At 38.7% G+C, this 15463-nt stretch overlaps 1 pseudogene; it reads left to right on the top strand.

Moving 5' to 3' along the window:
- Nucleotides 1-15463, top strand: part of LOC149236208 (cinnamoyl-CoA reductase 1-like) — a 142559-nt pseudogene that overhangs the window by 58413 nt on the left and 68683 nt on the right.

Genomic DNA, 15463 nt, shown 5'->3' with positions numbered 1-15463 from the left:
GAGCCCTGATAACTCCCCATGATACAAAAACTAACTTTTAATGAAACTATAACAACAGCAAACAGTAAGCATATAAATGAATGATGGAAGCAGATAATTAAGCATATAAACGAATGACAAAAATGAATTAATATCTTCTAGCCAACCCACAAACCTCGGAACGAAATTATTTACATAACTGTGACAGAGTAGTAACTCAAATACTCCTAGCAGAGGTATTAGATTTGATAGAGAATTAATTCAAATGTAAAACCAATTACTGATAGCCAGTTTTGAGTGGGAGTAAAAGCTACAAATATATGTATATTCATATACAAGTCTGGAAATGCCAACAACAGAGTCATGCAAGTTCTCTAGGCAATTTTCTTTACCGAAACAGTAAGGAGGGTTGTCAATCGATTATCCATAGCCATAGGTCAATAGAAGAGACCATGCAAAAAAAAACCTAAATTAAAGAATGACCAAAAACTGCATGAAATTTGTAGAAAGCCGTAAAAAATCCCCGTAGCCTAGGGCTATAATTGCCAATAAACACAACCATCACTTTTAGCATCCCATGCAGAGGAATAGAAACAATACTCTGATATAATACTTATCAAAGCCCCGAGGGCTATGAATATCATGATTAATAAAAGGAGTAAGTATAAGATGGTGTTTAAACATTACAATTCGATGAGTGATATACACCAAAGCCTTACCCATTCATATTCTAGATTAATACAGTGAAATTACAAACAATTCTGGAAAGACGAGAGCATGTCCACACAGGTTAACACTGTTAAACCCCGAATCTTGGGTTAGTTTGGCTCCACCTGGAACCAAAATCCTAGTAACCAGAGAGGCACAGGACAAGTCTGGTGTGACATCTTGTTGTTACCTATGACCAGCAGTGGAAAAGAGGTAAGGCTGTGGGTCGTGGGCTGTGTCAAGAGGTACGGGGGAGAGAATCCCCCTCTGTTACCAGACATTACATGACACCGTCAACACCGGCAACTGTTAATGGAGTGATTGGAAAGAGCATACCTGTAGGGAAGTTGGTAGAGTCAAAACGCTCGAAGGAGATGTCCTTTCTCCAGGAGTAGGCTCGGAAGGTTGGACAACGCCTTTCCATGAAATCGAAACAAACATAGCATACATTAGTCAAAAACCCAAAACTCCTTAAAAAAATTTACAGGAGCCGATAGTCATGAATTCAGACACAGTAAGACCGCATAATGTAATCTTACCAGGAAAAAAAAACATCTAGACTGTGTATGTGATGCCTCTGAATGGTTGCTCAACGAACTGAAAAACCCAGGACAATACTGCGGTAGTATAGAGTCAGAACGGTTTGGAGTTGGCTTGCCAGATCCTCTGCTAAAACCTTGGGAAGCCAGTTTGAGCCTTTTGTCATCAAGTAAACCTGTGGTGGAACATCCAGGGCAGCACAACCCTTGGATGATCATCAATCCATCTCAACCATTGAGCAAGGCGGTGCTAAACGAGGGCGCAAACTCCAGAAAACCCCAGACCTCATCCCTTCACGCGGCTGAGTCGAAAAAGTAAATGCCATACCCAAGTGTTAAGTGCTGACACTGCCAGCAGTGAGCCCTCTGTACAGTGCATACCGCAGAAAATTTATCCCGGCATCGGAAGGATGTTAACCAAAACTTTTTCCCGTTGGACCATAAGTTCAGAAAAATTAAATCTAAACCATTCTTTTTACAGTAAATTAACGCCCGCTTTATAGCAATATAAATATGAAAAAAAAAAAATCATCCGGGGGTATGTGACAACTATACGTAGTGTCTAGTAATTTCTTAAGGAGCATTCATCAAAACAAAGAAATCTAATGAACCATAATAAATATCATATTTATTGAAGGGATTTTATCATCATGAATTACCAAAATGTAATTTGAGTGACTAATAAAATTCTACTATTACAAATAGATAAAAAAATTCATTCCACATTCATATACACTTCAAGGTGGAATGTGCTATTCTTTAGTAATTACACCTTATTATCTTGACAGCTTTGCTTATGTAATGACTATCAATCCTTCACTCATTATTTGATTATTGTGATTTATTATAATTGTTTTGTATGTAGGTAAATTATTTAACTAGAAATGCCTCCAAAAAGGAAGGGTCAATCAACTAAATTTTTTTTATGTATATTTTAAAACATCAAAGACTTATAATGTTAAAGATATTCCATATATACCTCATTTGAATGATGATGCTAATGAAGATATAAATGAAGAGTATTTTGTTGATATAGAAATTCTTGGCAATAAAAAGGAAGGACACGATGGTGGATCTAGTAGTTCGAGGAGGAAAGCCTTCTCAAATGTGAATTCCGAGAAGAGTGGATGATAAAACATCCTTGGGTGTATAGTATCAATGTTGAATATCACAAGACTCATATGAAGTGTAAAATTTGTGAGAAATACAAGGCTCAAGGTCCATGGGGTATTGGAGATGGATTTAATACGATTCAATATGATGTTGTGAGAACTCATGCAAAATCCATTATTCATCAAACATCAACTCAAATAAATTTATATGGCACTGAAAGGTTTGAAAATCACATTAAAGAACACATAGTGGCTATAAGTGAGGCTAATAAGGAAATGGTCAGAACTACCATTTAGTTAGCATATTTTATTGCAAAAAGATATATTTCAATTTTTACTTATGAAGATCTTTGTCATATTCAAATGCATCTACAAACGCCTGATATGCCTTCTCGAGTGGAGCATTCTTCCCACATAAATAGAAAAGAAGCTACTAAATTCATTCACTCTATATCAAATTATCTTGAAGAGGTGCAAACTAGAAAAGTGTTAGAAAATCCCTTTTTCTCTATAATGTTAGATGAAAGTATAGACAATGGTTTGGAACAACACCTTGTTGTGTATTCTACATAGCTAGATTTAAAAGTTTTGGGCCCTCCAGTCACACAATTTATGAAAATGATTATTATTCCTAGTGGAAAAGGAAAGACTATATATGATACCACCGTTAATTTAAAGGAAACAAGGTAGTTGGAAAATGAGAAACTAATAGCGGTTTCGACTGATGGTGCTTCATCTATGGTTGGATTTGAAAATGGATTTGTCACAGTGCTAAAGAATGATTTAGCAAATTTGATTGGCAATCATTGCATTTCACATATTGAAGCACTTGTAGCATCATATGCTTTGAAAAAGATACCTGAGTATTTGTATGTTGAGACAATAACAAACAAGGTATACTCATGGGTTGGAAATTTAGCAAAGAGAAATAATAAGCTCACTTCCTTATTAGAGATAATGGAATTAGAATCCTTGCAGGTTCTTCAAATCCATGGGATTCTATGGCTCTCTATTTTGAGCGTGTAGAAGAGAGAAAGAAAGAATTCATTGTATCATAAGGAAAGGATTTGTATCATAAGGCAAGGATTTTTTTAGTTCAATTTTGTTTAAAAATGCTTGTTGATGTTTTGAAGGAGTTGAATAATTTAAACGAAAAATTTCAAGAAGATAATGTGGATGTCACATTTCTTGGAATACCTATTAACCATGCACTAAATACTCTTAAAAGATATTTTTGTATACTAAATTCTTTTGTAGAAGGTGTTTTACATCTTACTAAATTTTTGAAAGACTCCAAAGATGGTTTCGTTGAGAATGTTGAAAAAGAGAGGAATACCCATAGACATGATTTTTTGTATATTTTAATCCATGATGAACAATTGTCACAACCAATGGTAGCTTGCACTGAGGGCTCCCTTCAGAGTTGCATACAACTTACAAGAAATTATGTCCAAGCATTGATTGAGAGTTTCGATTCAAGATTTCTAGATCTTCATATTTTTAATCCAACAAGTTTGTTTAGTCCTTGTCATTACCCGTCAGATATTTATGTCAGAGAAAATAGTCTAAAGCATTGGCTTGAAATACATTTGCAACATTTGCAACATAAAGCATGTAATGAAGGTGAAAATGTACTAATGTTTGATATTACAACTTGTAAAAGAGAATTATATCAATTTATTGACGTGGTTTATTTGAATAGAGAAAGATTCTTAATGGAAGATGCATGGAAAGTATTTTCTCAAACAAAGATTGGCACTTTAGGTATCCAAATATGCTAAAATTATGGCAAGCAATGCTTGTCATACCAATGAGCACCGTCGCATGTGAATGAGGGTTCTCTAAGAAAAATACGATCAAAGATATCAGGATAATAAGACTATCAATTAACACACTTGATGCATTGATACATATATCATTAATAGGTCCTAACATGACAGAGGTGAAATGGGAACAAATTTATGAGATTTGGCAAGTTGCAAAGGAAAGAAGGCTTTTTGACATGTGAGGATTATTAAGTTAAATGTTTTTTTACTTTACACAAAGTCTATGTATATATATATATATATATATATATATATATATATATAACTTATTTTGTCCTTTACTATATGTATATTTTTGATGAAGTGAGTAAGAAGTTTATAATATCTAGAGATGTGATCTTTCTTGAGTCTTCCAATATTGACAATGTTGTTGAGTGGGAACTTAATTGTTTGAATACGTTAAAACATGAAAAGTATTTTCAAGAGTTTGATAGTGATATTCCACATCTCCTTCTCTTAGCTCTATACTTTCTATGAAGAGCCCTGAAGAAATCAGGTTGAAGGAAATTCCTACCCTTGCTTTGTCAGGAAAGAGATAAGAGACAACTAGCAGCAGGTAACCAAATTTGATAAGTAGTGAGGGTACATGCCAGATACAAAGCAAGGATTAATGCAAAGGAGTGTACTAACTATATACATATCATTAAACATATTTCATCCCACATAGGATGCCTTGCATCGTGCCTGGTTAGTCGTAAGATCATGTTGGTCACAGCCTCTGTAGCTTAAATAAACAAGTGGTATTTCTCTTCATCTTCTAAGCTATGTACTTAACAAGTGAAAGGGAGAAAGACACGTACAGGAAACAATGGAATGACTTTCAGTTCTTGCAACCATGCAATTCATTAGAGACAAAATGATACAACAATTATAAGCAAACTTTTAAGCTACAATAAGAGGTGTATTTCAAAATATGTGCTTTGGTTTCCATACCTAGCCTCCAAAGGGTTATGCATCAGATGGAGTCTTCATGCGGTCCCGATATTCTATCATACCTTGGGTTCCTTGGTCTACTTATTTTTATCCTCAGCTCCTTGAGAGTCATCTATCATGTCATCTTTCTTCGTGGCCCCTGAGAGACATAATTGTGTATTTTCAGCAAGAAGTGACCGTTGCGGAATGAGGCCCTGGGAGGAAACATTTACAAATTTTTAGCTCGATGAAAGGCACTACTATTGGATGAAGTCGTGGGAGGACACATCTATGCAATTTCAGGATGCAAGGCAGACTGGGTAGTCAAGGGAAAAAACTGCATAGTTTCTGGAGACATTGGGTTCGGGTTGAGGGAAGGACATTGGAGGAAACCACTCCACAGTTTTGAATGATGAGGGAGGTTGAGATTTGTGTGCGTTGCACTTCCAATAGGCAAGGGAAAATCTTGAGGGTTACGTATGTGAAGTGCGCAGTTCAGGAAAGTTGGTTGTGTTAGCCTCCTGTTGCGACAAGTGTTCATTTTTCATGATTGACATTTTACATGCCAAATATGTCATACTTTGCATACTACAATGTTCCATATTTCCAGAAGAGACCAAAGAAGAAGCCATGAAGTGTGCTAGTCCAAATGCCACTGCTGAGTTCCAAATTTTGGTGACTTAACCACTTTTAAAAGAATTTTCTATAAAAGGGAAGGCCAAACAGCTTAATCTTGGCCTCCCTAGGTTTCAATTTCCTGTTTTAGGAAATAGAAAATGATATCTGTCCAAACAGCTTAATCTTGGCAGATCTGTAGATAGGTAGAGAATCAAAGGAGCCCAACTGCTTAATGTGGGCCCTTGGCAGAAATAAGTATAGACTTAGATAGGAGAACAGAAAAAAGAAAAAATTATAAAGCTGGGTCTGCAAGTCTAAGTGCACCCACCAAAAGAAGAAAAAATGTTAGGAAAGTAGGCTGGGTAGGCAGTTTTCGAGGTTGCAGAATGATGATCCATGATCAATTTTGTGTTTCTAAGTGTTATATCTTTTCAGATCACAGTCAGGATGCAGTTTTTCATCTGGAGGAACTCAAACTGGACATAACTAACTCCCCTCTCTTCTTGTTCCCCAAATCACTCACTAATTTTCCCAAAGAGGTCAAGATCTGCTTGAGCCTCTTAGTCTCATCATGCTCCATAACATTGACCTTGGTGAAGATTTGCCTCACTCAAGGATTTCCATTCTTCTTTTACAAAGTTCTATTTCCCCAAAATAGCCTAAGGTTACTTACCTTAGCGCTTTCTCATCATCTTCATATTAACCACTAACTCTATTATGTAAATCCCTATCTGTCCTTCCCTTCCCCTACTAAATCTATGTTAATAACTCCCCTATGTACATACCCCACCTCATAGCACTATATCTATTTTTTAGTTTTGGGACACAGTAGTCCACCTGGGACTATTGTGAACCCATCCGTGTCATGAAACTGGGATTGGTCTAAACCTCTGGTTAGACCAAGAACCTTTACCCACCTCGCTGTCCTTAAAACCCTATAACTTTACCCCTCCGCATTTAGTTTCACAAAGATAATGTTTAAAGTGTTATAAAAAATTAAATTTTGTTCTCCCCCGCTTGTATAAACCCACAAAACCAGAGTATAAACCCTCCCCGTGGCGTTTATGAAGATCCAAATATTCGCGCACCTGTCCATTATTTCCCCACCGACTCACCTGTTCCGTCCACCGTCGAATCGGGCCCTCCCCATCCGACGGCTCTCGGTGATTTCGGAGGCGCCCCGCTGCTCAGCCGTTAGCTTCCAATGGCAAGGAAGTTTCTCCGCCGTACAAAAGACACTTGTCCACTTTATATTGCATCGGAAGGGCTCTGATGGATACCGCCCTCGTACAGAAAGCGGTCGGATGAAACCACTTTTCGCCTTCTGTATATGCACCCCATGTAACTTATCCAGTTCTACGTGTCTGCCTGGTCACCACGCCACATTACCTGCACAACATCGGCCTCCTGCCGAGTCATCCTACCACATCATCCACCGTACATGCTGACGTCACCCTGCTGACGTCACCCTGCTGACGTCATCCTGCCACGTCATCCGCCGTACCATGGTCCCCCCGTTGACATCATGCTGACGTCATCATCAATTTTGAGGCGAAAGGAAAAAATCGTGCTTAGGAAGCCCAGATTCAAATTCTGAGGCAGTTTTTCATGCATGATTAATCGCGCATGGCTACGGGAAAAGGGCCAAAGTGGAAAGCCCCTCATTGCGCAGCCCCCAGCAAGCCCAAAAGGCGCCGAATGACCCGTTTTTCTTCGCGAGGCATACAGAAAGGATCAAAAGACAGTTCTAAAGGAAACAGAGGGCCGAACAGCGGCCATTAAGTTTTGATTTGACCCACAACGAAAGAGAGAACCAGCCTGATTCATTCGTCAAAGAGTATCAGAGGAAGGATGAAGCGGCAAAGAGTATAAGTTAAATTTTTTAATGAAAATCTTCAGTTCCCAAAGCAGGTCAACATTGAATGGCCTCCAACAAAGTCAAATCAGGAGGTGGAAGCCCATCCCAACTCTCAAATCATAGTTAAAGCACTTAAAGCCACCAAACTACAATGGAGCAGAAGTCCATGCACAGTTATTGCAGAAGCACTGCACCGAGCCACCAAGGACAACACATTAATTCAGTTTTGATACGGCTGCCCCCAGCGCAGCCCATAGATATTTTCTTGCATTTATTTTTGATAGTTTTAGGTTAAAGTAATATTTTACTTTTAGGCCTGTTTAGGTCACAGCTGTAATAAACAATTTTGGAGAATTTTCCCTATATATACCACCCTCTATATTATTTCAAGGGTTGATCGATTGATAACTTTTCATTAGAGACTCGCCTTGTATGTCTGAGACTTTTTCCTTAATCAAAGATTGCTGAAGAGATTGGAGAAATGACTGTCTGATGGGTTGTTAATGGTCTCTGGAGACTGAATGATGGAATTCTTGTGCTGCAACATGAATCAATAAGTGCTTCTTATCTCTGTTTTCATTTTTCACCATCTAAATAGCAAAAAGAAAGATTATCTTAGAACTTGTTTAACTGCACTCTAGGATCGATTTTTGTTGTTTCTTTATGTTTTCATCTAAAATGAATTGGACATGAATATGAATTCCCCGTCGCTCATATTTACCCTAATTCACATGTGTTTGACAGTTATCTAGGGATTCTTTACTGCCCTTAGATAGAGCTCATCCGCCCTTCTCTATTAAGCTGACTGAGAGATTCTTAATTGCCTCTCCTTCCTTAGCATTCTTCCATCCTTTAGACTTTGAAATTTGTTCTGTGTGTATCTACCTTGCTCCTTATTCCTCCTGTGACCAAGAAACGCACCAGCAATCTTAATCCTTGACTCCATGCCCAATGGTTTGAAACTTTCACACTATACCTGCCTCTTTACCTGAAAACATCAATCTTCCCACCAAAACACAAACGAAAGCCTAGAACTTAATCGCTAGCCTAAAATCATCATCAACAGAGCTAAATCAGAAAGACAGAGCCCTCTCTGATTGCAGGTGGGCTAGAACCTGCAGTCCAAAGTTGGTTTGTGGTTACCTCGGCCGTATCCCTTTACTCCAACCTGAGGGACAACCTGAGTGATAACATAATGGCGACTCCACTAGGGACCTCCTCAGTTAAATTCACGTAACAGGTTGGAAGGATCCACTGAGAAATCAATTTTCTAATTGCTGTATATTCCTTAAAACTACAGATGAAGCCTGAATGTCAGCCAGGTAGCCTTTGAAACTGTTTTTGCTTTGCACTGACAGAAGTAGACAAAAGCTGCTTCAGTCAATCTTCATGCTAGTTTTAAGCTATACACAGCCATTCCAAAATTTGATCAGTCCCTTGCCGATTCTAAAAGCATTCCCAGAAAAATACCAAAAAACAAATTCGGAAGCTGGCTCCTAAGAAGAATCCACGATACACAAGGTCAAATCCAGACCCAAATCCCCCAGTTGCTTTGGACAATCCAAACTTAATCCCAAAGATTCTTAGGAAGCAAGAAAGGAAAGAAGATTTTGTTGAGTTGAGTCCTGAAACAACTCTCCCAAGTTGTGTTCCAACTCCTGTTAAGGTTTTATTTCGTTCAACCCCTACTTCCCCTTGTTCATCATCCACATCTCAAAACACTCCATCCACACCTCCATTCACTGCACATATTACAAATACCACCATTGCAGTTCCAGTTACTTCTGTTATCCCTCTTATCCCGGTTGTTCCTGTTATCCCCGTTGTCCCACTTATCTCTGCCAATATGGCTAATAGATATGCACCCCTGCAACTACCCGCTAATCCTGGGGCTTTACCTCAGGAGTACCAATCTAAAATTACCTATTTTGACAATACCGGTCCTTTCACAGCCCTTCAACATACCAAAAAGATGCAAGACTATTTTGAAAACTACGAAATAGATGATGATAGCGTGAGAATGATAATTTTTGTTCAAAGTTTAACAGGTGATGTATGAACTTGGTTCAGATCACTTGCTGCAAATTCCATAACTACTCCGGATGAGCTTTACCAATCCTTTACCAACAGATGGGAGAAAAAGAAAGACCCCTTGCACATACTAGCTGAATATGATACAATTAAAAGAGGTCCTCAGGAGACTGTTTTGGAATATTGTGCAAGGTTCAACAATGTCTATAATGCAATACCACAGAACTTAAGACCCCCACCTGACCTTGCCTTGTATAAATTCCCTGACAGATTTGACCCGGATATGGAATACTAGTTAAAAGAAAGAGCTCCTCAGACCCTTGCAGATATGCAAAATGTTGCTGTTAGCGTAGAGGCCAACCTAATTGCCAAAAGAAACAAAGCTAGAGTGGAAAGAAGAACCACCTTTAAGGAAGAACCCTCAGCCTTTGATCAAAAGCTTGATGTTATTATCAGTGGCCTACAAAGGCTGGGAGAAAGAGTAGAAAGCGTTGAGAGGAGATCATCATGGGAAGGACAACAGTCCAATACCATAAGGAACCCAAATTTTAGGAAAACACAGAACACAAATGTTGGTAGGTCAAGCCCAGACCATGACATAAGACCCCCTTTTCAAGATAACTATGTTGAAGGATCTACATCCAACGAGCAAACAGAAGACACTCACATGAATCTGATGGATCTAAAGGGTGAGCATCAGACTTTCCTAAGCCAAGAAGACCAAGATGAGCATAACCTAAGTCAATTTCAGACTAAGTCTGGTGAGTCTTTTGATTTTAAACAAGGTTATGATACCGCTGTGTATGAAGTACACAAACAATAGAAGCTGAGAACGAGGACCATTGACATTTCTGAACCTAGCAAAACAAAGGATGGCAAACAGCCCAATAAGATTAAGAGCAAGGCTGTCATAATAGAACCAGCTGATACAATTGTCGCAAACCTGCATCAAGTGACTGTAGAAGACATTACAGAAGCACAACCTTCTGTAGATCAGTTTTGGCCACCTTCTTCCTCTGAGCAAAACTCGAACAGCGTTCCAAAAAGCCCTCCTGAAGTTAAAAAACCACAAGCAATCAATTCCCATAACGCTGATAAACAAGAGAAAATAGAAGATAATCCAAATGAAATAGAAAACAATGCCATTATCAACACCAAGACTCCATTGGAAAAGCCATTTAATTTAGAGGCAGAAATAGCTAAGTTGAAGATATCCATCCCCCTCTCAGAACTTGCCAAGCATGATGTATATAGGCAACAAATTCAAAGATCACTTTAATTACCAAAGAACAAGGATGATGTAAATATTCTGGATGATACCCCTGAACTGTTGTTTGGCCCAGAAGTTAATGGAAAAACAACATATGGACCTATTCCGCCCTTTTATGTCAGTTTGTATATACATGACAAAGTTTTGCACAACACTATGTTTGATTCAGGAGCATCACACAATCTGATGCCCAAAGCAGTTATGGAAAAGCTGAACCTTGATATTACAAGACCCTACAAAGATTTGTACTCATTTGACTCAAGTCAAGTCAAGTGTTTAGGCCTCATTAAAGACTTGTGTGTCTCCTTAGTCCACTATCCCAATAAGACCATCCTCATGGATGTGGTGGTGGCTGATATCCCACCAAAATATGGTATGCTCCTGTCCAGATCATGGGGAGAAAAACTCTAAGGATCCCTTCAACTAGACCTCTCCTATGCTACTATTTCAGTCTTTGGGCAACCAAAGAGATTATACAGAGAAACACTCATGAAATATGTGGTAAGTAGTGAGAGTAAGCCTGAAAACTTTCCCATTTACTCAATCCATTCTGATATGGATTCCTTTATTTTGTCTAATGACAATACAAATTCTCCAACTGATGATGAGCCTTTGGCTCTAGAACAACAAACAAAAATCAACGAAGAATCGGTTGCACATACCCATGAGACTGTCACAACAATTAATGCAACCAGCATCCTAGAACAACCTCCCCAAACAGAAATTTCAAATCTGCCCGCTGCAAGAATGACTGAAACTCTTAGTACAAAACCCAAGCAAGAAATCACATGGTATTTAGAGTTTGATGGCTCGGTCAACAAGTTAGGAGCAGGGGCAGGTGTATGGATTCACAATACACATAACAATCATGTGGAAGGTCATGCCTACAGACTGAATTTCAAATGCACAAATAACATGGCAGAATATGAGGCTCTGCTTTTAGGCCTTAAACTGCTCAAAGCTCTAGTAGCTGCAAAAGTGTCTATTTTAGGGGACTCTGACTTAATCATACAACAGATGAAAGGTAATTTTGCAACCAACGACAATAGAATGACGGCCTATAGGACTGCTGCCACTAATATACTTAATGCGTTCACAGAATTCAAGCTGGCCAAGATTTCAAGAGAGCATAACATTCATGCACACAGCCTAGCCACCTTTGCTAGTACATGTAAGCTTCCTTTGGAGCCAAACCATCACTTTACTGCTGAAATAAAACATAGGCCTACTATCCCAAATAACGTTAAAGACTGGCAAGTTTTTGAAAATGATGCCCAGATCAACAATTTCCTCACCCTTGAGCAGGTGTTTTCGAATATCAACATTGACATGGATGTTATGAACGATGTCCAACAGCAAACAAATGAAAACTAGCAGGCTATAACAGCTGCAATAGCCAAACAAGTCCTAAACTCCACTACTTTTGACAAAACAAACATAGAACGACTAAAACAAATGCATTTGGAAGAAATTGCCAAAATAGAGGCAGAGATCATTGACTTAAAGGACAATTTTCTGCGTGCTGGCCTAACCCCATTAGAAGACATGTTTGACGCTAATGATGTTCCCAGAAAGCCAAAATTACAACCATTGAATGCTGCTATAGAAGAACACAACATTGGGACAGAAGAGAATCCCAAAATGATCAAATTGTCCAAAAATTTACCACCTGATCAAAAGCCCAAGTACATTGATTTGTTTAAAGAGTTCCAAGATGTATTTGCTTGGAGTTATGAGGACTTGAAGTCCTATGACACTTCAATAATTCAACACACCATTCACTTAAAACCAAACCAGAAACCTTTCAAACAGAAACTTAGAATAATTAACCCTATGCTTCTTCCCATGATTGAGAAGGAAGTAAAGAAGATGTTTGAAGCAGACATAATAGCACCCATCAGATTTTCTGAATGGGTATCCAATCTGGTTCCCACAAGAAAGAAGACAGGTGAGATTAGACTCTGTGTAGATCTGAGAAATTTAAACCAAGTCTCCCTAAAAGACCACTATCCTTTGCCCAAGATGGATCACATCGTACAAAGAGTAGTGGGGTCATCTAGAATCTCTTTGCTAGATGGATTTTCAGGTTTCAATCAAATACTTGTTCACCCGGATGACCAAGACAAGACAACCTTTACCACACCATGGGGAACATTTAAGTATGTTAAGATGCCATTCGGACTTAAAAACGCTGGTGCTACCTTTCAAAGAGTAATGGATATTGCTTTTGCCAAAGAAATACATGACTTCCTAGTTGTCTATCTGGATGATCTCACCCCATTTTCTAAATCTGATGAAGAACACCTCAAGCACTTGAGGCAAATATTCATAACATGTAGGAAATATGGCATTTCCTTGAATCCCAAGAAGTCCCTGTTTGGCCTTGAAGAAGGCAAACTACATGGCCACATCATATCAAAAGATGGGATTAGAATAGATCCTGAAAGAATCCAAGCCATCCTCCAAATCCCATATCCCAGAAACGTAAAAGAGCTGCAAGAATTCCCTGGAAAAATCAACTTCTTAAGAAGATTTATCCCAAATCTAGCTGAATTGATACGACTGTTAAACAATATGTTAAAAAAGGATGCCAAGGTAAAATGGTCTCTTGAAACCAAGCAAGCATTTGAGAGTATCAAAACGGCCTTAACCCAAACCCGTGTCCTCACCAGCCCACAATTTGCAAAGATTTTATCATTTTTTCTTTTGCATCTGATCATACTATAGCCGCTATCCTTTTGCAAAAGGATGAATAGGGAGCTGAAAAGCCGATTGCATTTTTCAGTCGAGCCTTAAGAGACGCCCCTTTGAAGTACCCAATCATGGAAAAGCAGGCCTATGTGCTCGTTAAGGCCATCAAGGATTTCAGAGTGTACATTTTATATTCACATGTGATTTCCTATGTCCCAAGTGCTGTTGTAAAAGACATACAAACCCAAGAGGGATTAGAAGGCAAAAGAGGCAAGTGGATAGCAAAAATCCTTGAGTATGACATAGAAATAAAACCAACCAAGCTGATAAAGGGAAAAGGTTTAGCCAAACTGATGTCCGAAACAAATTTTCAAGCCTTAGACATTAACCAACTGGACAATGAACAGGAGCTGGCGACTCCACAGATCAGTGAGACCTTTTTGCAATCTCCATGGTATGCTGATATATGTTTTGTACTGTTAAACCTGTTTGCTCCCCCAGGATTGTCCAGAACCAAGAAAAGATTTTTGAAAATGAAAGCTTTAAAGTTTTGTGTCATAGATGGTGCATTATTTTGGAGAAATCATGAAGGTATATTGCTTAATTGTTTAACCATGAGTGAAACTAACAATGTCATGAAAGAATTCCATGCAGGTGACTGTGGAGGACATCTATATTGGAAGTCCACTGCTGATAAAATCTTAAGAGCCGGTTTCTATTGGCCCTCTCTTTTTGCAGATATAAAGAAGTTTGCCATGTCATGTCACAAATGCCAAATCTTTGAGGGCAAAAGAAAGTTGTTGCCCCTGCCCCTGAAACCCATCTCAACCGAAAAGCCTTTTCAGCAATGGGGACTTGACTTAATTGGAGAAATCCATCCCTCTTCCTCTGGCCAGCACAAATAGATCCTAACAGCCACCGACTATTTCACTAAATGGGTTGAAGCCGTCCCCTGCAGGCAAGCCAATGACACCATCATCATCCAATTTCTTGAGTGCAATATCCTTTCTAGATTTGGCTGCCCTGAGAAAATTATCGCTGACATCACTGCTGCCTTCAAATCCAAAAAGATGGTTAGTTTTTGCCACAAATTTCATATTACCTTGGGCCACTCTACAACCTATTACCCTCAAGGAAATGGCTTGGCTGAGTCATCTAACAAAAGCCTTATCAACATCATAAAGAAAGTGCTAGAAGAGAATAAGAAGAACTGGCACAAAAAGCTGGTAAATGCCCTATGGGCAGACAGACTTTCAAGCAAGAAATCCATTAGAATGAGCCCTTATGAGCTGGTATACGGCATGGAGGCCAGATTTCCATCATCCGTGGGCATTCCTACTATCAGACCATTACAGGAAATTCAGGCTGAACCAAATGACATTCAAAGAAGGATTAATCAGACCATTCATCTTCAGCAAACTAGAGAAAAAGTTTATGACAGAGCTCAAATTTTGCAAGAAAAACTCAAAAAGATGTTTGATAAGAGAGTTAAAGCTGAGGATTTCTACATTGGTGACAAAGTTCTAAGGTGGGACTCACGAAGAGAAGACAAGGGCAAACATGCCAAGTTTGATTTTTTATGGAAGGGACCATTCGTTATTTCTGCTGTTCAGGGAAATAACACTTATTTTCTCAAGTCTGTAGAGGATAGTTCTGCTGAAGAAGGCCCTGTCAATGGCCGTATGCTGAAACATTACCATGATCCCTTTTAAGGGATACAGTGCAGCTTTGTATGTATCTTTTGTACAGTCATATTTGTATATATCAATGTTTTGTTTTATTTTTCTGAATGTTAGAGGAGCAGCAATAAATCTTGTGAAGACACAGCCAATACAAGTGTTCCAGTTTTAAAAGCTCTGTCTCTGTACTAATTTCGACAAAACAGCAAGAGTGGCACAATCACATAACAACAATTCATG

The sequence above is a fragment of the Pinus tabuliformis genome, chromosome 8, assembly GCF_031772625.1.
Source record: "Pinus tabuliformis cultivar Carrire ecotype Pingquan chromosome 8, CPIR1, whole genome shotgun sequence".
NCBI classification, from domain to species: domain Eukaryota; kingdom Viridiplantae; phylum Streptophyta; class Pinopsida; order Pinales; family Pinaceae; genus Pinus; species Pinus tabuliformis.
This window is presented reverse-complemented; position numbering and strand designations above follow the sequence as displayed.